The sequence below is a fragment of the Pinus tabuliformis genome, chromosome Q (genome assembly GCF_031772625.1).
Source record: "Pinus tabuliformis cultivar Carrire ecotype Pingquan chromosome Q, CPIR1, whole genome shotgun sequence".
Lineage (NCBI taxonomy): Eukaryota > Viridiplantae > Streptophyta > Pinopsida > Pinales > Pinaceae > Pinus > Pinus tabuliformis.
The window spans coordinates 804,601,290-804,624,530 of NC_142296.1; positions in this window are offsets into that span (position 1 = coordinate 804,601,290).

Sequence of the window (23,241 nt, forward strand, 5' to 3'; positions counted from 1 at the left end):
TTAAAGCTGAATTAAATAAACTCTTGAAAGCTAAGATAATTTTTTTGGTTAGACATTTAAATTGGGAGTCCAACATGGTGCCAGTAAGGAAGAAAAATTGTGACATTAGAATTTGTATTGATTTCAGAAATCTTCATAAAGCGAGTCAAAATGATAACTTCCCTTTACCAACGATGCAGAAAACTCTCCATTTAGTAGCTGGTTCTGAATTAATGTCCTTCTTAGATGGTTTTTCAGGGTATAACCAAATTTTGGTGCACCCCGATGACAAACTTAAGACTACTTTCAGAACCAAGTGGGGAACTTATGCCTATCAAAAAATGTCTTTCGGTTTAATCAATTTTGGAGCTACGTTCGAAAGAGCGATGAAAATAGCATTCAAAGGTCTAATCAATAAATCAGTAGTTGTCTATTTGGATGACATTACTGTTTTCTCTAAGAAAAGATAAAATCACTTGCATGATTTGAAACAAATCTTTGATCGCTGCAAAAGGTATGGCATTTCACTCAATCCTAAGAAGTGCTTTTTTGCTCTTAACCAAGGTAAAGTCTTGGGCTTCATTGTTTCAAAGGATGGTATTTATATTGATCAAGATAGAATCAAAGAGATTTTTGATATCCAATTTCCACATAACAAAGAAACAATGCAATCATTTTTAGGCCAAATTAATTTTGTAAAAAGATTTGTTCTAGATTTTTCACTGATCGTTTTACCATTACAAACCATGATCAAGAAAAGCTCAGTGTTTAAATGGAGGCATAAATAAAAAGAGGCATTTGAATCAATCAAGCAAGAAATCATAAATGATCCCACATTAAACACTCCTAATTTTTCAAATCATTTCATTCTATATACTCTTGCATATGATTCATCTTACGCAGCAGTGCTGACACAAATCAATGATCAGAACTTGGAAGCACCAATTTCATTTTATAGTTCAAATCTTCAAGGTGCTGAACTTAATTACTTCGAAGTTGAAAAGAATGCCTTTGCTGTTTACAAAGCCATTAAACACTTTTGGCCCTTTCTCTAAAAGGCTCACACAAAAGTTATAGTCCCTTTTTCAATAGTAAGGCAGTTACTAGTTTAAAGGGAATTAGGAGAAAAAATGGCAAATTGGGTCACGACATTACAAGAATATGATTTGGACATGAAAACAACAAATATTGTCAAAGGCCAAGGTTTTTACAGGTTGTTAGCAGGAGCTTCTAATATTCAGGAACATGAAGGTACAAACAATATTGAAAAATCAATGAGATAAGTACCACTAATATTGAATCCCAATATGCAGATTTGATATTCGATTTGAAAAATGGATATGCTCCTTCAAATCTTTCCTATAAAAATAAGTGTGCCATAAGACTGAAGGCAAAAAAATTCATGATTGTTGATGATGTGTTGTTCAGATAGAATTATGATTCAATTTTGTTAAGAAGCTTAGAAAAAATTGAAGCACAAAAGGTCTTGCAGGAACTATATGATGGTCTGGCAGGAGGACTTTTTGGAGTTGATACAATAGCCCACAAAATCATTCATGCTGGGTATTACTGGCCCACCTTATTTAAAGACACTCATGAATATGTAAGGAAATGCAGAACATGTCAAACTACTAGTGGAAGGCAAAGGAAGCCAACTATTCCTTTGCAACCAGTCAACATTGAACAACCCTTTGAACAATGGGGATTGGATATCATTGGAGAAATCATTCCACATTCATCCAAACAACATAGGTATATCCTTACAGCTACTGATTACTTTACTAAGTGGGTGGAAACAATTCCTTTGAAGACAACAAACTCTGAGGCAATTATTGAACTCATAGATCAATGCATCATTACTAGGTTTGGTGTCCCAAATGCTCTTATTTTTTACAATGCATCTTATTTCTCTGGTAATTCCATACTTGAATTTTCTATCAAAAGAGGATTCAAACTGAAATATTCTGCAAACTACTACCCTCAGGGTAATGGTTTAGCAGAATATACCAATGAAAATATTATCAAAATCATTAAGAGAACTATTGACCAGAATCATAAGAACTGGCATAAATCTTTGGTATTCGCACTATGGGCAGACCGTATAACAAAGAAGGCCTCGATAAACACTTTTCGATTTAATCTAGTATATGGAAAGGAGGTTGTCATACCAACAAACTTAGTACTTCCATCATTAGCCTTAGTGCAGTTTATTGAAGAAAATCCCTCATCTTCTATTCAATTGAGACATAATCAGATCCTGAAACTAGAAGAAGAGAGGGAGAAAGCCCAAATTACACATGCGAAGCATCAACAAATTATTAAGTCTTCTTTTGATACAACATCAATCGACTCAAAACATTTACAAGTTGGTGATTTGGTTTTGAAATGGGACAAAGCCCATGAGGATAAAGGAAAACACACTAAATTTCAGAAAATGTGGCTCGGACCATTTCAGATCAGCGAGAAGATAGGCCCATCTACATTCATATTGTAAGATCTATCAGGAAAGAGAGATTCTCTTCGTATCAATTGGCTTATTTTGAAAAAATTCTTCAATTGAGGAGGTAATCCCTTCTCACTTTGTAAATATTTAATTTTCAGCTATATTTGTGTCAAAAAATAGTTATTTTCTGTCTTAGGAAATAAAGTTGTAAACAACCTCCTATTGGTATTTACTATATTGAAAAAGTTACTCAAAAGAAAATATTCTTAATATTTACTTTTGATAGATGGAAGCCTTGAAGGAAAAGAAAAAAAATCTAGGAAATTAGGTATAATTAAACTCTGAAAACCCTTGTTATTTTTGTGAAATCTTCTCAAAACTTGAAAATACTATAAATCATTTTAAAGCTTTAGAAGCCTAAAAAAAAGGTTATCAATAGAAAGTAGATACTGATTCAATCTTAGCATCTTCAACTCTCAAAATTGTCGTCCATGTTCTCTTAAGGAGAAAATTATTCACCCCATCCATCAAAGTTTATAATTTCTCAGAGTGTAATTCTAAAATATATTTGATATAAAAGATAAGAGGTCTCATCATGAGCCTGCTTACCATAATCATAGGGGACTAGTTCAACTGACATTACCAACACTGCATATCAAAACAAGGTAGTGGCTTATTATTATAAGACAAGGGGTCTCATCACGAGCTAGCTTGTTCAGTTAAATTATAACCAATGAATGGCATTGTCAACAACTGGCCACCAAACCATGACGATGGATTTTTATCTTACAAAATAAAGAAATAAGGAAAAAAGAAAATGCAATACAAAAAATGTGGAAACATATCTTTTGGATTCATTCTTTTAAATTATACTCTGAAATGGATGGAATAATGAATGATTAAATGGTTAAAAGGTAACCCTGCCGAGACTATGAACGTTTGCTGGCAGTAGTGGCTCTACCTGTGACAAAGGAGTTATTATACAAGCTAAGTTGGAAAAGTCTCTTGTTTTATCATTATCATCCAATCAAGGTTTACTTAAAACTTAGAATGTATTTAATTTTGAGATGAGAAAGAGATAGCAAAAATAGTTTTCATTATATTCAGAATTTATGATTGTCTAGTTATGTTAGATTGTCTCTATCTATTAAGGTTTTCAGATTAAGAAAGTTAAAGTATTATATTACTTTCTCAGAGATAACTGTTTCTTCCAGTGAATTGCCAATTGTTGTGCTGTATAACAACCCCCCATTTCTGGAACCTTTACACAAAATTTTTATTATGAAATGGGTCCCTTTTTAATTAAACTTAGTTATATTTGTGAGTTAATGAATAAAATTGGTATTAACCTCATAATAAGAAAAATATTTATTTAAAAGGCCCAATGTAAACAAATAAATCCTTTTCATAAAGAACAAAGTGTTCCTTTAAAATATTATAAAACCATTATACATTGTGATAAAGAGATCGGAGATCACATATTGCAATGACAAAGGGACATATACAAAACAAATCCTCACCCAATCCTCCGATCTGAAAAGGAAATCAAAAATTGGTGAAATCAAATGCCAAAAGTACATGAAGCAAGGGCTCATCATATCTTTCGATCCGATATCGCAATCGGTAATCAGAGATATTCGTTGATGAAAGGACATACGTAAAGGCCTAATCAAAACTCCCGATGTGATAAAGTAAATCACAATCGGAAATCGACAGAGCCATATGACAAAGGGATAAAGCATGAGCCAAATCCCAACTGCGATCAATTAATTGGGCGCGCATCTCAAAAGGTAAATATACGTTGAAAAACGATTTGCATGCATAAATACCCCGCTCCATTATATTATAATATTACCTTTCGACAATTAGAGATATTCATCGAAAGTGCTAAAGCCCTTCCCTTTGACACTCCCGATTGTGATTTTCGATTTATCGCTGATCGCTGATCAATGAAATCTAAAGCACGCTTGAAATAATCATTTGGTATATGATTGACGAGATGTGTATGTATGACATTAATTTACCACAATTGGCGGTTCGAACGGCTATTAAATTTTCAGTTAAGGGTAGATCCTTTAAAAGATTTTATCCGTGGTAATCGTTAACTATATTTCATTTATCATATGCCAATCAACGTAGTTCTATTCATTTTCATATTGGCTTGCGCTAGCACTATCTCTGTATTATGGTTTGCAACTGTTTGTACAGAGTCTCTCTGATCCCATTAATCTAGAGAAAACGGGGAAGAAATTAAAGAAGTCTACAACAACTCCTGTAGCCAAATATCTAGCACCGAGCAAGAAAGGATTAATCTCAGATACGACATGTCTTTTCCTGGGAAATACTAGCTGGGAAAGCATTTATAATCTAATAGAAGCAGAGGAGCCCGAAGAACTAGAAGAGGAAGCCACTGCCGATTCAACCAACAAGTCAGAGGGAACTCTAAAAGAATTGGCTTGTTCTTATCTTCACATGATAGCAGTGCGGGCTAAGATTCTGCCATACACTGATGTAGTAAGATGGGTGGTTCAAAAAATCCCAACTACGGATAGAACATTTTGCACAGCTGATGGGAGGATATTTGGCTCATTCAAGCCTGAAGATCTCAGGCAAATGTATCATCTGCCACCACCTGAGAAGTGATACAAAAAGGCATTCCTAGAAGCGTTTGCAAAGGAAAACGACACGAAGTCAGACCCGATCAAGCAATGGAGGCATTTCCTAGAAAAAAATAAGCACGAGTCATCAGGTAAGTACTCTGTTCACTCATTAGCTTGCCCTTATTGCTATGCTGGAGCTATGATGTGTAGACTGTGGGGACAACATGATTCTACCAAATTTACTATAGAGATGGTCCCCTTAATGGAAGCTGCAATCAATGGTTATGTTATGGATTGGGAAAATATTTTGTATGATACACCAGCCATTGAGATATTAGAATACAGAAAGAATGCATCTACAACTTTCCGGATCATTCCCCATTTCTATTACAGTGCATATATTATGGATACTATTTGTTTTAATTCTGAATACCCGGTACTCGGATGGAGGTGGACTCCCCAAGATCTGAATCCAATCCATATTTACCACAAGCAGTTATGGAAGGCACACTACAAAAATCACCTGTATAGAATTTGCAATGGTTTTATTTTACCTGTATATTATTCTATTTTCAATAAGCCTGCTCCCAGGATATCTTAGGAAGCATAAATTGACCTGAAGGCAGTAGGTAGTTGGTTTGGTGAGGAGAAATTCACCTATGTCAGGCTTTTTGGTAGTCTCACTAAACCCCATGTTCTTCCCTTATATGTTCCTGACAAATTGTTAGCACAGGAATTGGCTTATCAGATAACAGTCGAAGGGACATCCAGAACCCTTAGGGATTCAAAGAAACAGATGTGGCCTATATTTCCCTTACGATGTGGCGTCTTCACCTTACATGATTACAAGCATGTAGAAAAATAGGTAGAGAAGATTCAGATGTTGAATCTTGCCACCATTCCTAACAGGCAATATAACCCAAATAAGGTTGCCCATAATGTCACCGCTCAAGCTAAACTAGCCAAATTTGATCATGAAGCAGATGACTTTGATGATTTATTTTCTTCGGCCGATACATTTTTTCAAGTTAAAGGATTGTATAGAATTAGGTGTCAAGATGAAGGGTTAGAAACGTTCAATAGGCTCAGAGACCAGAGGTTGCAAACTATACCTTTAGACCTGTTAGCTACAACCCCTACAGTTCAACCACCAAGTCAAGCTGAATAGAATGCAGCTGACAAGACCCCTGTAGTGGAAAAGATTCATGAAAAAGAAAAATTTCCAGAGCAGGAGCAGGGACAAGGAAAAGGTAGTAAACTCATTGATTCAAACATTTATGTTGATCCCAAACTGCTCAAAGAATGGAAAAAATTTGACTCAATCATCAGTAATACTAAGAGCCTACAAGGATTCAACACACCTGAGCTGACAACTGGTCAGAAGATAGCAGCTAATACAGTTCTAACTAAAGGAACTAGTGGCCCACCAATGACTCAAAAGGATGTAGAGATAGTCCTCGAGAATCCATCCGATGAAATTGTTCTACATGTAGAAGAAATACCACCCTTGGATGTCTTCTACAACGCTAAGTATAGGGTTGTAATCAAGAGACAAAGGAAAAAGAGAAAACTTAATCAATATTCTCTTTTGCCTTCACAAATGGAGATAAAAAATGTAGTATGGAGAGAAGAAGTCAACCCTTCTGAAGATCTCACTAAAATCTCTCAATATGCTGGAGCATACATAGCAACTACTATGGACAAAGCATCGGAGGTAAGAAATTTTCTTAAAGAAAAGGATCAAGAAATTATTTTGCTAGAGGCATAGGTACAAGAGAAGCAACAGAGGATAGAGCAGTTGGAACAATAGTTAGCAGCCCAGAGGCAGTCCAATGATCAATTAAACGAGCAATTTATTAAAGAAAAAGAAAGGATTGACCAACATGCAATTCAGAAGCAACAAGAACTATCTCAAGCATTGAACAAGCTGCAAGCAATAAATGAACAGTTGATCAAATCAAAGGAAGAACAGATCGCTCAACTGTCATTGCAAATAGAAAGGTTCAAAGGATATACCCAAGTGGAGAGAATTCAAATCCGAGGCTCTCCAAATTACCAAAGTACTATCTAATCAGTTGACCTTATTATGTCATAATATCTCTCTGATTCTTCCCTTATGTGAAATTTCCTCATCCATGATTAATAAGTTAGTTGATGCGAGATAGAAATTGGAGCAAGCAGATGAAAGATTAATAGAGTTTCTCTCTTAGCAAGAAACCAAGGAAGGACAAGTTGTAAATCTACCCAAAATTCTGGAATCGCGTAAAGAAATCCTATTCCTTGAGTGGCAATCTCAACTAATGAAAGCAGAAAGGGTGACATCAAGATGTAGATTGGCGACAAGTAATCTGGTTGAATTGATTAATGATACTCTATATTTGTCAAATTTAATTTTAGAATGTTCTCCAGGGAAACTTCCATCGGTGAAAGCATTGAAACAGATACGGAAACAGGAGATGGAGCAGAGGGAAAGATTAATCGTAGGAATTCAAACTTTAACATGGGAAACCTTTTAGTTATTCCTTGTTAAACCACATAGTCAGAGGACAATGATGAAATGCCTCACCGATGCAATCGGTTACATGATTCCCAAAATTATTGATGCCACATATACTGCCCAATTACATTCGCGCATGAGTCATCCTCCAGAACTGCAATCGATGCTCGCCATTTGCCAGCTCAAGCCACAAGATAGTCAGTTGAAATAGTGAACCATTCTGACCGACTGTAGGCATGCCTATTTCAGGGAGATTTTCACATATTTGTGATTTGGTTATAATAACACATTGCATTTTTAATTCATATTTTGTTAGTTTAGATAGTATTTATAGACCCTTTCATGTTTTTAGAAAGGTTCCTAAAATTTTGTATTAAGACTTGATCGAAAGTTGCACTACTATGCTTGCGATATATATATTTTTATAAAAACTGGACCTGAATTCTGAGTTTTAATGAAGAATAATTTTTTGTGATATGCACTATTGCTTCTTATAAAGTATTTCCAAGTTGAAAGGCGGGATCTGAATGCGATTTATGTCGGAGGAGACTCAAATACATATGGTACTACTATCTATGTTTTTGCTTCATTCTTTTATGTGAATCAACATTTATTTGTTTTGCTACTATTGATATATGTATATGCTCTCACAACAATTCTTTGACTTATCACTATTGAATGTTTAAGAGTTGTTATTTTTCATACATATGTGTGTCAATGATATATAAAGATTAGTGTAATAGTTGAACAAATTAATTATCATATGAATGAATATTTTTATCATGACTAGAGTCATCTATATGCCTACTTGTCAATAAGAATCATCAAGAATTGCACTAAGAGAAAGACTTCCTGGGATAGATTAGTTATTTATATTGTTGCATATTAGAATAAATCATCCTTCATTCCCATTAAATATTAAAAAAACAATCACTTATCCATCCTATATATAAATCATTGGGAAACTGGTCCCATTATATCTAGTTGAAGCCACCACACCAAATGGAAAAGGAGTTGCCTTTAAGGTCTGAACTGGGTGGTTTTCCCCGATATTGGTGCAGTGATTTTTGAGGCCTCAACATTTTTGGTGCTAGAAGGAGGGCATGAACTGTGAATGGTGCCCAAACCCAAATCTATAATCCATTATGAGAGTAAATCTCCCTCCACCTCATCTCCGACTTCTCCCTCGCACACTGGAACTCCAGTGTTCAAGCGAGAAGTAGAGCAGACAACAACCACTGCTCAACCCCAAAATATCTCAGATAAATTAACTCCAAAATCTCCTGAAGTACAGTCTCTAATTCGCAAACTTCAAGGATTCTCAATATCACCACAGAAATTTTAGTTATCTCAAGGTAGTATGACTTCGTAATTCATTCCTTCTCACCCCCTCACCAGACTTCAGAGTGAAAAGCTTTGTATTAAACCTACTGAGTTACCTTTGCCTAAAAGGAAACAGGTAAGGAAGACAACTGAAGGATCTGATAGTGAAACTTTCTCATCATCATCATCCATTTCATCTTCTCCGGTGCAAAGTCAACCATCTACTCCTCCACTCCATATTGTCGTTCAACAGGGAATTGGAACTTCAACATCTATTTCTCAACCTTCTCAAACTTCAATATATGCTCCTTCCAAACCATTTGGAACTTCATCGACACTATCATCTATTAGTAGCTCAACAATGGCATAGAATCCATGGAATAATCCTGGTACAATCACAATGCCTGCACCTTTGAACCCATTGCTAGCTCATCCTGAAAATGGTTGCCAAAATTCAATCCAGATGCTGGCATACAGGCAGATGAACACATAAACAAATTTATGTCGTTAGTAAACTTAAAAGGAGTTATTGAGGAAGATGTGGTTGTCAGAATTTTCCCTTATACCCTACAAGGATCAGCTGGGTCTTGGTGCTTTTCCTTACCATCGGGATCCATTACTAGTTGGAATATTTTTCAAGAACAATTCTTAACTAAATACGGTGATGACAGATCTGTAGCAACGTTAATCAATGATCTTTCAAATCTTAGAATAGAATCGAAAGAGACAATAAAATAATTCAATTCACGATTTAATAAACTCTTAAATAAGATTATGACTGCCTCTAAACCTAGTGAACAAGTTAGAATTGAATGGTATATAACAACTTTACCTTCAAACATAGCTATATTTGTAGATAGAGCTGCAAAAACTACTCTAGATGAAAATATGAAAGAGGCAATTGCTATGGAAAAATGTATCATCGCTTTAGAAAAGAAAGTTGCTCTTGAAGATAGAAAATCTAAAAAGTCTCCTTCAAAGATGATTCCAAAAAGAAAATCGCTAAAGATCCATACGATATGGAAGGTCTCCAAAAAGTTCTAAAGACTATGTCAAATGAAATGATAGAAATCAAGAAGCAAGTAGCTGAGACTTCAACTAAAAATCCATTTAGAAACTTTAAGAAACCAGAATCAAAACCCCCTAATGCTATATCCAACGCAGATTCAGACCCCGAGGACAATGAAGAAGAAGATATAGTCTTATCATCTGAAAAAACTGAAGAAGAGGTAACTGTAGAATGTCATGGGATGTGGGACTTTATTTTTCCCAATTCTGATACAGAAAATGAATAGGAAGATTTCCTAGTAAGTACCAGGAGTAAAGGCACTCCAAAACATGTTCAAGTAACTAAGAAGAAAAAGAACATGGGTACCACTACTAAAGAAAAAGTTCCCACAAAGAAGTCTACAGTGACACCTACTCAAAATCAGCCATCAGCTTCCAATCCACCTTCAACATCTAAAAAATTAGTAGTTATAGCCTTTATGGATTATAACATTATTGAAGACATGAAGAAAGCAAAGGCAAATATCACTATGTTTGAACTTAATAAACTCAAACATCAACAAAAATTGTTGCTCAAGGAATTAGATGCAGTACCTTCTTCTCTACTTCCAAATGATGTATTGTCCAAAGCTACTAATGAGATAGGTAAACCACCACCTGGTAGAGTAGAAGCTACTAATCTGTTCTAATCGGAGATAGATCAAATTCCCATACTTCTCCTTTTCTCTTGACCTACAAGATTTATAATAGAAATCTGCACAATTGCTTGATAGACTCAAGGGCTTCCTCAAGTATAATTCCAGCCTCAGTTTGTTCTAAACTAAATATTGAACCCCAAAAGTCTACAGTGCATATTGTCTAGTTTGATATAACTAAGGTCCAAATATTAGGAGAAATAAACTCAGTTAGGTTATCAGTTGATCGAAGAGTGGTACATAGAATTGACATTTTAATTTCTCATATTCCTGAGTTCTATAGTTTGATTTTAAGTAGAGACTGGTCTGAGAAACTTGATGGTTATATTTCCACTGATTGGTCTCACATGTGGCTACCATATAAAGGAAAGCCAAATTAGATAAAGATTGATCGGGAGAAGCATATGACTCATACTGTAACAGAGTTTGAACAAGAAAACCAGCCTATAACATTCAACAATAACATTCTTGGTAACTACTCATCTGAATCATTCTTTGGTAATTTTATTGCTCAATCATCACCTTTCTTAGTTAATACTTTCACATCTCAAATCGAGAATTTTTCCCAAAAAGATACATCAAAGTGTATTAAAATTGCTGAGGAAATTGTAAATAAAACTGTAGATAAACCTTTATTCTGGTCATTATATTTTGATGGGTTTAAATCTAATGAAGGTGTAGGAGCAGGATGCATTTTAGTTAGTCCTGAGGGAGAAAAGACCATGTTATCATGCAGACTAGAATTTGAGTGCACAAACAATACTGCTGAATATGAAGCCTTGATTCAAGGACTTTATAAAGCAATTGGTCTTAAGGTACAATATTTGAAAGTGTTTGGTGACTCTGAAATTGTTATAAAACAAGTCAGAAATACTATACATTGTCTTTCTAGTCACCTTAAACATTATCAATCTTTGGTACAAGATCTTGTATCTCATTTTCTAGTATTTAATATCTCTCCCATTCCTAGATCCCAAAATGTAGCAGAAAATTTACTAGCCAATGTTGCCTGTAAGCTCCTTCCATCTGAAGATTATAGTCCCGATAGATTTTTAGTAGAGTTAATTTTCAGACCATCGATTCCCGATAATGTCACTAACTGGCGAGTATTCAATCATGATGATGACATTTTAAATTTCTTAACTTCTGATAAGTCCTATGATGATCAAATTATTGATGAAAGTGAGCATGATCTTCAAATGAAGGAAAAACTTGAAGAAAATTCAATACCTAAACCAGTGGTCAAACTTGAGGACCTTTATGACATCAAAGGTAGGTTTAAACAGGTTACTAATTCAAAGCTTCAAATTTCTACTTTGATATTTGAATTAATAAACCTTGGTATAGAGGACAAACCACAAAACATCAATTTGGGATTAGGACTTACTTTAGAAGAAAGAATTGCATTTATCAAACTATTGCATAGATATAAAAATGTTTTCGCTTGGAAATATGATGATTTGAAAACATATGATACATCTATCATACAACATACAATTCCAATGATATTTGAAGAAAAACCAGTACAACATAAATTAAGGAAAATTCATTCTAACCTAGAGAGTCAAATTAAAGTTGAATTAAACAAACTCTTGAACGCTAAGATAATTTTTTCTGTTAGACATTCAAATTAGGTGTCCAACATGGTGCCAGTAAGGAAGAAAAATGGTGACATTAGAATTTGTATTGATTTCAGAAATCTTAATAAAGCGAGTCAAAAGGATAACTTCCCTTTGCCAACGATGGAGAAAACTCTCCTTCAGTAGCTGGTTCTGAATTAATGTCCTTCTTAGATGGTTTTTCAGGGTATAAAAAAACTTTGGTGCACCTCGATGATAGTCTTAAGACTACTTTCAGGAGAGGGAAAATCAAATGTACCCATCAATGAAGAATACATCCCTCCTAGATTCCTAGTAGGCAGGCGAGGGTTATCCACTAAAGGAACAGTAGAATCCGAAGTTTCTCTAGGATCAACTGGAGAATAATCCAATTGATCAACCTTGACAATTTTCCCCTCATGAGGAAATCAAATGACATGAAATAGAGTCGAAACAATGGCATCCATTTCATATACCCAGTTCCTTCCTAAGAGGAGATTATAATCTAGGTTAGTGTCAATGACTTTTACTTCGATATTGACGACCTTCCCCCCAACACATATGGGAAAGGTCGAGATAATCCCATGCAACTTATGAGAATGCGCATCAAATGTAGTCAGGAGGGTAGGTGAAGGAACAGCCGAAGGCGATCCAATGGCTTTCCAGCATGACATTGACATGACGCATGTGGAAGCTCCTTCATCAATAACGGTACGAAAAATGTTAATTTTTCGGTATGTAGAATTTATTTGAAAAGCCATGTGATGAGGGAGTCACTTTTTGACATTGAGCATGTAGAAAGTGAGCACTAAAGAGTTATTTGGATCAACTGCCCCTATCGCCGAAAGAAAAGCACTTCGTTGAGCTGGACACGACTGGAGAACCTCTAAAGCATACATGGTGCATGGACTCTGAGCTAGATCCTCAACAATGGAGTAATTCTAGGCAACCCTAGCATTAGGATTGATAGTCGTGCCGTTTAGCGGAACCTTTTGGTATCCGTGGTATACTCTCGACAGGGGGTCACTCAATATGAAGGTCAGTATTTCTGGGAGCAGTTTTGACCTAGGATGTTTTAGCTTCATCGTAATCACGTGACTGAGTGGCCACATGAACGTTAGAATCCATCATGAAAACATTTGATGATTTCTCCCCTTCCTGGTTGGCGCCTCCAGAGGTACCAAGATTTGAATTCGCGCAAGCAAGAAATTGCTGCCCTTGGGGAAAAGGGTTGGTTAACATAGCTTGAGAGCTAGAAGTCCCTTGCTACCCTAACAAGCATTGAGCATCTTGAATCTTTGGGCAGAGTTGAGTTATATGGTCTCCACTGCATAGCTTGCATGGAAACTTGACTTTCTTTCTAGACTCATTTCCACCACCACCAGCATTATTTCCAGGTTTATTTGCGTCAATATTCCCATCTTGGCTCTTTTTCTTACCTTGTCCTTTCTTTTTTCCATTGGAATTTTGATTTCCTTTGGGGTTGGAAGATTGGATGGCATTAATCGAAGAGGGTTGAGAAGACGAAGAGTTAGATGATGTGACCTGGCTGTTAGAAGCAGTTTGTAAAGACAACTCCTGCAATTGGCTCAATAGGTTCACCGCATTTGTGTCTACGGATCCAATGATACCATCCGCATGGGGACCTAGCTTCGACTTGGCTATATCAACCTTAGTCCCAGGAGCATCTAGCAAGATTTTTTGTAGAATCCCAGACTGAGAGTAAATCAATTCTATCTGATGGGCCCTAAAAATAGTTTGCTCTTCATAATAGACTCTGGACATGGAGAAATCCTTAGAGATTTCAGGTTGTAAAGATTTCAAAAACCATTCAAGACTGTATTCCGAAGGAATTTCGGCTTTAATGAGCCTCTTTCTTCGTCTCCATTCCTGAATATGATTAGAAATGTGAGTTGTTGTGTCTTGATGAAAATTGGCCAGAAGTTTAGTTTCGGCATCATAACGGACGAACAACTAGAAATGATTTAGGAAGATATTAGCCAAATTTGTGAAAGATGTAAAGCTACCCCCTGGCAACTCTATATACCACTGGGCTGCATTGCCAGTCAAGGTGCATTGAAAAAGTCTCAACCTGATCGAGTCATCAATAAGGGAGTTTGATGAGCACAACAAATGGAATGTGGTTACATGGTCACCCGGGTCTTCACCACCCTTCCCCTCGAATATAGGAATGTTCGAAGGGAGTTTGGTTGGGATTGGAGGCCAAGTCGGATTGTATTTGATTGGATCGTGTGTTAATTTCGTGAGATCTGGCAAGTTCAATGTTGCCAGAAAAGGAAACCTAGGAGGACCTTGGGGATTCCACCGAGACTAGGCGGAGCTCCCAAAGTTTTGAAAAGATTGACCTAAATTTTGGGAGGCACCAGGCTGCCCGAAGTAACCCGCAGAACCAGCTGAACCAAAAGGTGTACCTTGTGATCCAGCAAAACTCAGAGTTTGACCAACTCTAGCTAAAAAACCTCCATAACCAGAAAAGCTCCCTCCTAAAGGATTATAAGGAGTCGATAACCCTTGATAAGGATTCCAAGCAAAAGCTAAGGGAGGAATACTTCGAAATGAGCTAACTGTGGAGTACGACCTATTCCCTTGTTGGCCAAAAAATGGATTCCCAATTCCCATGCCACTAACCATAGGGTTAGTCCAACCTTGAAAGAGATTGTTGCCTTGTCCTGTAGAAGAAAAAGACATAGATCCTATCACCGGGTTGGAATGTGGTATATGACCACTTCAAAAAGGAAAACCCTGAAATGAAGCCGACCCACCATCATGGATGTGAAGGCACTGAATGGAACTGACGGAATACCCTGTGAATGGGTGCCAAATGGGAAGAATCCAGAACTAAAAGTGTTGGCTTGGGAATTTCCACTCGTAGAAGGAATGGAGGTAGACCCAACTAAGGATGTGCTAGCAAAAGACCCAAATAAAGATGCAAAGGAGATGGAAATAGTTCCTCCCCCTTGTACTAATGTTGGAGTCTGCATAGTTGTAGCACTTGTGGTAGAATCCATGCTTCCAGTAGTGGTCATCGATGGTAAGTGCGTAATATGACCTGGACTTGACGGTCTATGTGTCAGAGTCCCAACGTATTGTAATACGTCTGGATAGTTAGATGGTAGAGGAGAATTCGGAGCCGCTAATGACTCTGGGAGTTCTTCTACCTCTATGTTATCTTCCGATTGAAAGAGAACTCAAGAAAGAACTGGAGTGTTCCTCTCTAGTTTCGCGGAAGTACAAGGCCTATCCTAAACACCGATGCCCTCGAGGGGAGGATCAATCCTCGATGTGTCAGCTACCACGGGATGAAACCCACTGGCAGTATTACCTCTGCACCTTCTAGGAGAAGGCTCTAAACTTGGTGGTGAAATACCACGAAGTATTCGAGACCGTCTAAGCGATCGTCAACCACTTTGAATTTTTTATTAAGATCTAATTAAAGAATCAAGAAAAAATGAAAGCTAGGCCAACTAAGAACATAGAGCATGCACTAAAAAGTCCCTAAAAGATGTTAGTCAGTCAAACAACTTTCAAGTATTTCTGCTCCAGGTGATGAGGACCAGACACCAAAATACAAGAAAGTGAAGTAAGGGGCCTTTCGAAGATAGTCTGGGATAATGATGGCCCAGTCCTACCAGCGAAGGTAAAAAAGGAAGTTACGCTGACCTCCTAACAACAACATGCACCAGTGCAAGCCCCCAAGCTTCGCAAGGGTGCTTTCCAATAGTACCATTGAGAGTGATACAACGTCGAACTTAGGTGCCACAGGATTCCCCTCGGCAGCCACCTATGTAGATCCCTAGGGGAAGCAACTAAGGTTACCAACTTGTATCAAAAGCCAGGCAGAACATTCTTGAGGTAAGATCCGACAAGTAGGAGAGGGGGTATCTCTCTTCCTTAACTTCAAAAACCCTCGTGCTTAACTCCTAGATCTGGAGCTTTCCTGGTCTTCCTAATGCTATTGGATTTGCACTCACTATTAAGACTCCTATGTTTGACAGTTTAAATGGCCTTGGAGAGTTTTCTCTCCACTCGCCTAATCCAAGGCCCTAAAATATCCTAAAACTTGTTGGTGTGTCTAAATTGACAATTATGAAAAAGTTCTAGTGTATTTTAATTAGTGCTTGTTTTTAAATGGGCTATTCTTTAAGTCAAGGGATAAGTGGAAGTGAAACTTGTGGTGTTTTGACGCAAAAGAAATTAATAAAAACCAAACTATATGCAAATGCACTTGTTTTGTTCTTCGATAAAAGAAATTTCTACTAGGTTTTGAGGAACTTCTAAGAAAGCAATAAATTCTTCTTTTCTTTTCTTTTACTCAAGCTTCACACTCACAAAAATTAACAAAACTATGGATGCCCTAAAAGATGCACAAATTTATCCTAATGCAATGAGTACATGCTGATACAAAATTTAAGACTACTCTAAATCAAAGAATGAAAGTAACTTGTTTATCAATTCTAATTTGCCACTTAAGATGTTTAGATAGAATATAAGTTGCTAATGCTCATTTTCGTCCAAACACTAAAAGCAAATATCAAGACAAACAAAAATGCACTTTCACTCACAAAAAGGAAACTAAATCAAAACAAGGCCAAAGAAAGAAAAAAACCAAGTTTTCAAGAAGTTTTCTTCGAAAGCAAAAACAAAAATGACTTTTCAAAAGTGCTCCAAATAAGACTGAAACTTTATGATCGAAGAATAGGCAACAAAACACTTTGCAAGTTTACAACACAAGACGGATGAAAACTCAACAAAAAGTGTGTTTCAAGGTGCTCTTAACAATCAAAAAGTAGCCCAAAAAATCTTGGTGACAACGATCAAAAGATCAAGAAAGACAACTCTCAAAATCATCACACAACAACTTTCAAAAAACAAGAAAATTAAATGGTCACAAAGATGCAGTTTTGACATGCAAATAAAAAGATCACCAAAACAGGATTTGCCACAAAGATTGAGACCAATCTTTCTGCCCTAGAAGACCAGAACAACCAGGATCTCCAAAAATAAATCTTGTGTGCTTAAAAAAAAATGATGACGCTTGCAACAAAACAAAACAAGACCAATACTTTCCAAAATTGGGGAGAGTTTGAAATCATGAACTTGCTGTAAAAATAAAGACTGACACAAAAAAGTAATTGTTCAGGAAAGGCTCAGACCAACAGACAGATCTTCAGAAACAAAAATATTCGAAAATTTTTGAAAATTTTAGGGTATATGCGACTGTGTTGATGCACAACTGCATGTATATGCTATTCAACCCAAGGAAACTTATGTATATGTGAGTTCACTTGAGGAAACTTGCATATATACACTTTTGTAAACTGGAAAAACAATGTATATAACAGATCACAAGAAAAAACAAAAAAAGGTCTGAAGAAACTGATCAAACTTACAGTTCAAGTTCCTACAGGAACAGACTACATAGTCACAACAAGCAAATAAATAGTTGAGCCATGATTGGATTGAATAAATCCAAACTAGGAACAAAAATGTTGTTGTCCCCAGCAGAGTCGCCAGTTCTGTTGAGGGACAAAGTCCCCTAGGTTCTTGGGTCGATACCCTAGCAGATCAGGGGTTATCTATGAAGAAAAACAAGTAGTCCACACATCCATGATGCTAATATAAAAAAACTACACGAAGAGAGGTGCACCTGGGGGTCCTTCATTCAGGTAGATCCAACCAGGGTCCAAACCCTCTTGGAGTTCCTTTCGCTCCTTCAACCTGCAAAAGAATCAATTCAAGAAAGCACAGTAGTATATGGACCAAGCATCATAAAGAAATCAACTTCATAACATATTGAAAGGTAGTTAGTTATACAATTAAAACAACCATTCATATGTAAATCGTAACATTGATATCATAAACATGAAGAAGATTTATATCAGGAACAAGACAAGTGTTTCTTTTATTATAGATAATTAAAGTACAGAAAGGAATGATTTCACCTGAGTCTTCCTTTCGCAGGCTCCAAGCGGAACCGTCCTCCAGATTTTTCCAATCTCAAGCCTTCAACAAGCTCCTTTCATAACTCACTCTAGGACATCTCAACTAATGGAAAGACATTATAACTCAAGGAAACAAAGGTTTCTTGTAATGGGGGAAGTGTTGGAAGCACAAGGATCTTCAGACCTGGTCAAGGATAATCTCAGCAGAGTGATTTTTCTCTCTATTCTCTCCTACTTAGGCCTTCCCATTGAAGCCTTTTTATACTTCTCCCAAAGTAGTTTTTAAGTTGGGAATTTGTTGGGAACAGTTGGGCCACGGACACTAATAGGTAATCAACAGGTAGAACCGTGACCTCCATACGAAATTAAGGAGATTTATTTTTTTTAAGTGTTTTAAGACATATACACGGGTTAGGTATACACAGACCCGCGTACACATGTGTTTAGCTCAGGGTAATGTCGGTATAGGGAGTGAAACATTGTTTTTTATGTATTTGGACCAGGTCTGGAAGGAGGGGTTGCCCTAAGCCATGAGTGTAGCATCACAAACATCAAGAGTGAGATTTGGAGCTATAACAAAGTGTTTTATGAAAGATTCATTTTTGTCATTTCATGAAAAGTACATAATTCTAGTTTGTTGCATCAATGTGTTACATTAGTTAGCATCATTGGCGACTAGAGTTGCAATTGCATTTGGAAAGAAAAAGGAATTCTCTTTACTTTTGAAAGGACTTCTTGAAGTGCACTTATCAGGAAAATAGGAATTGGAAAGAGTTTTTCATTAGTTTATTTTCAAAAAGTAAAGTAGTGAAAAAATCATTTTGCTTTCAGTTGCTTGATTGTTTGCATTTGATTGTGTTTTATACTCTCTCTAGTGTAAACAATTCATTGAATGGAAAGAGTCTTGTCTCATTTAGATGCATATAGGATTTTTTGATTCACATCACTAAGGCCTGAAAAACCGAGACATAATTCAAGATAAACTTTAAAATGAACACAATTAACCTAAGGTGCATTTGAAACCTAATGATCACGTCTAGAAGGTCTAGGCTAGAGACATGTTCCAGCGTCTTTAAACCTAGCAGTTGTCGTTAGCTTCAACACTAGACAATGCTAGTACGGACTTCTTCTCCCCATACCATCATGTATATAAAGGGAGACCCCATTAGGTTGAAATCCTTTTTCCATAGGAAGTTGAGTCTATCGTCGAGTAAACGTGATACACTGAACACAGAACTCGGGGAGATTGCCTATCCATACTTCTCGGTTTGTCAGGAGGTATTTTGTAGTTCACGATTACCTAGTAATCATTTTTACCTAGATCATCCTAGGTAGTCATTTAATTTTTTTGAGTCATTAAACTTAAAATATCATCCAAGTGCTTGTCCTTTCGACCTCGTTTCAAATCGAAAGTGATAGAGTCATATTTGTTTCTTTCTCCACTCTTAAAATATGAAAGAGCACCAGTTTATCTATGTGTCTTATTTTTTTTTTCCCATGATCTCATAACATCATTGTTAGTATTTTCTATACCAAATCGTGATTATTCCTTAAAGTAAATTTTAAAGCCTTAAAATTTATCTTTCTTTTCTTGATATTTGAGACGAAGTCATCGTGACTAAACCATTTGATTCACCTAGTTCCTCTTCCTATTCTCCATTTAAAAGATTGTGTAGGGAGCCATTTCCTGAATTAATATAGTCACTTGAGGACCAAGGTGTTGAACTCGGAATTATTCTGAGAATTCAACCTTTGTCATCTTTTCCTCCACCTCCCTCAGATACTGGGTCACTTTCTGATATTGGCCCAGAATCTCCAAACAATCCTATCCAAACTCTTGAGAGTTCACTGACTCCTGAAAATCATCTTGGACTCGTTGTTTATCCTCCAAACCCTTTGTTCAATCTTATTGTGATATCACAGCATCGTCCGTAAAATCCGTACGATCAGCCAGGTATTCCTTTAGAATTATCCCCTCGAACGTCTTCAGTTTTTCGTCGTCACTTGTTTCCACCTATGGAATCCAAAGGTGAAATTCCAGTCTCCTCTCCAGGTCACGCGGAGGTCTCCACTCCACACACTGTCGAAGAGGAAGAATATCCTTTTCAACCTGAAGGTTTCCCCTACACGGGAAGCATTCCCATCAGTGTTTAACACAATTTTCCACCTAATCATGTGACTCTAGAACAATTGGTCTCAGGTACACCTAGTGCCTCATCGCTTTATCATAACCCTATTTGGGCATTTGGCACTGTGCCTACCACAAGTCCATTCATTCAGAACCCAACCGCCGAACAGACGGTGATTTATGCAATCACTTCAATCCTGGTACGACCCACTGTTCCAAATCCTCTTGTCTCGTCAGTTCAGGTAACCCATCTAATTCAACCGACGATATTGGGTCATGTCTCTCTCAGTTCATCGATCCCTCTAGTAAGTGGATAGGCTGTGCCACCTAGGGGACAACATCCAAATGTTTCTATGGTGTCAGGCACAACCAATGTGAGTGGCTCACAAGCTCACATGGTTGGGATGAACCAACCTTCCTCTGGTACTATTGAACACCTTACTGGTCCTGCTGGATCAAGAAATGTCTAGTATCAACAGGTCCAAAAACCCGTTGGTCCGTTTGTGTCAAGAAATTTCCAGTATCAGTAGCCTTATGAGGCTCAGGTTCAATACCAAACTCCTTGTGATCCATATGATTATCAAGGAATGGTCAATTTTCCTTACTTCCTTAACCCTGGATAGTATGTTCTGCCTGGTCCGTCCACCGTTCTTAGTGGCTATGGCTAGATACAGTTCAGGAATTTTCAAGGTATCAATTCAGGACCTATTCAAGTACCATTGCAGTAGAAAGGATAGACTCTATAGCAACAAGCACAACCTTTGTTGCAGCAAGGGCCATCCATGCAGCAGCAGGGGCAGGTGATGCCGTAGCAAGGATAACTGCAACAACTGTAGGGTCAATCCTTGCAATAGTTGTAGTCAACTATGTAGCCACATATGTATTATGTTCAACAAATCTCCCAGCCTATGTCTTCACAAGGCTAACCTCTACAGCCAAAGGGACAACCTTTGCATCCGCAAGGTCAATCCTTGCAGCAACAGGGCCAACCTGAGTAATAGAAACCCTTGTACTCATATCGACAGGGGCAACCCTTATAAGGACAAGGTCAAGGTCAAGTCTTGTAGAAGCAAGCCTAAAATCCTAATGTCCAAGGGTAATAGGTTCAAAATCCTTTTTTCCAAGGGAAGCAGGCCTTAAATCCTTATGTCCAGGGGCAACAGGTTCAAAACCCATATGTCCAGGGATAGCATGTGCAACATCCACATGTCCATGTTCAATAGGGTCAACATCCTTTTAACCCATATTTTGCTTATCATCAACCTATGGCTGGATAGTTGCAATGCTTTCAAGGTCAATATATACCCTACGGGCATGGTAACCCACAATGGGGGAAAAATCAAATTCACTATGGAAAAAACCCTCCACTATGGGGACAAAATCCTTACTAGCAAGGATGGGCTCCTCCGGTTGGACCTTCTTATCAACCTCCAATGACTTTTAATACTCAATTTCCATTCTTGGCTACACTAGGGTTTCTAGATGTGTATCAACTCATGAATGATCCAATTATTCATTTGATATACCGGCCTTCGGTCCCTTCCAATATTTCGAGTGATTGTCTGAAGTTTGAAGGAAAAGAAAAAGAGGATCCACAAGCCCATGTGATGACATATCACCTCTGGTGCTCCTTGAATTCTTACATTGATGATTCCATTCATCTGTGTCTTTTCCAACAAACTTTTATAGGTGCTACAGCCAAGTGGTATATCGATCTCCCTCGAAATACCTATCATGACTTTAACACTCTCGCCATGGCCTTTCTCACAATTTCCAATTGCCAGTTCAATATGAAACTAGCACCCATATGCTAACATCACTCAAGCAAGATATTGTGACCCACATCTTTGATCATATCCATGAATGGAGGTGTCGGCATTTATTGATTAAGTTCGAGATTGCTGATTAGTTGTTGACTGAATGGTTCACCAAATCTTTCATCAATTTTTTTTTTGAGGACATAACTATGGGAGGATGTGTCACCGAGGAACAAGCTATCGTGCGTGCCCAGTATCTAGACCTTGTCTATTCACAATATGACACATTATATGATGTGCTACCCAATGCACCCATACCATCATCTGATTTGATGTCATCTAAGTCTCCTGCTACACGTCCTATCGATGGAGTAATTGGTTTAGTGACACAGACCCCTGCAAAATCTTCTTCCAAATAGAAGTCGGTCTCCAACATTGTTCCAATGAGTCTTCTCATAATCCGCCTGGCCCTGGTAAAACCTTAGGGGTCCACGCTTTTCAATCTACCACAACGGACAAATCCTCAAAAGGTAAGAAGAAAGGCAAAGGCAAGGGTAAAGATGATGTCCCAAAAGAGGGTCCCCCTAAGTCGTCTGTTGGTGATACTTCTCAATAGAAGCTTAAGTATCTGTGCCTAATTTGTGAGGAGGATCACTATACTAAGGATTGTCCCAGATGATCCAAAGTTAGTCATTTTCTCAAAGGGACCCCAGTAATCCTAAAAGAGTCATTTCCGTCCCAACAAACCCAGATGGTAGACCAGCCTCAATCATCTACTTCCTCAGGTTCACAAGTGTTCATGATGAGTACGCCCATTAATGTGGCTACTAGTGTTATAGACATTTTTGTGCCTTACAGCATTGAGCATGAAATTTCCATAATCTAAGGCATCCAAAGTCCCTAAACATGTTGTTCCTACCCCTAGAGGAACAAGGCTAACAAACCACAGCAATTCACAGAAGTTCTCCACCAGAAACTGCTCAAAAACAAGTCAATTCAGGATCAATTCAGTGGCTCCACTAGCTGTCTGCGCTGAATGTCAAAGTCAACACTGGCTACCTGCACTGCAACGCAGGTAGAAGCACTACCAGGGTGCACTGAGCGAGAGTTGACATGTGGCAAGTTCATTCCACAAGGTGTCAAAACCCAGGAAGCTTCCAAAATCTTCCTCAATGACACTTGCCTCAGGGAATTCGACTATGATGAGTAAGAGGTTCCAAATCTCCAAGTGGAAGCAAGAACCTCCAAGT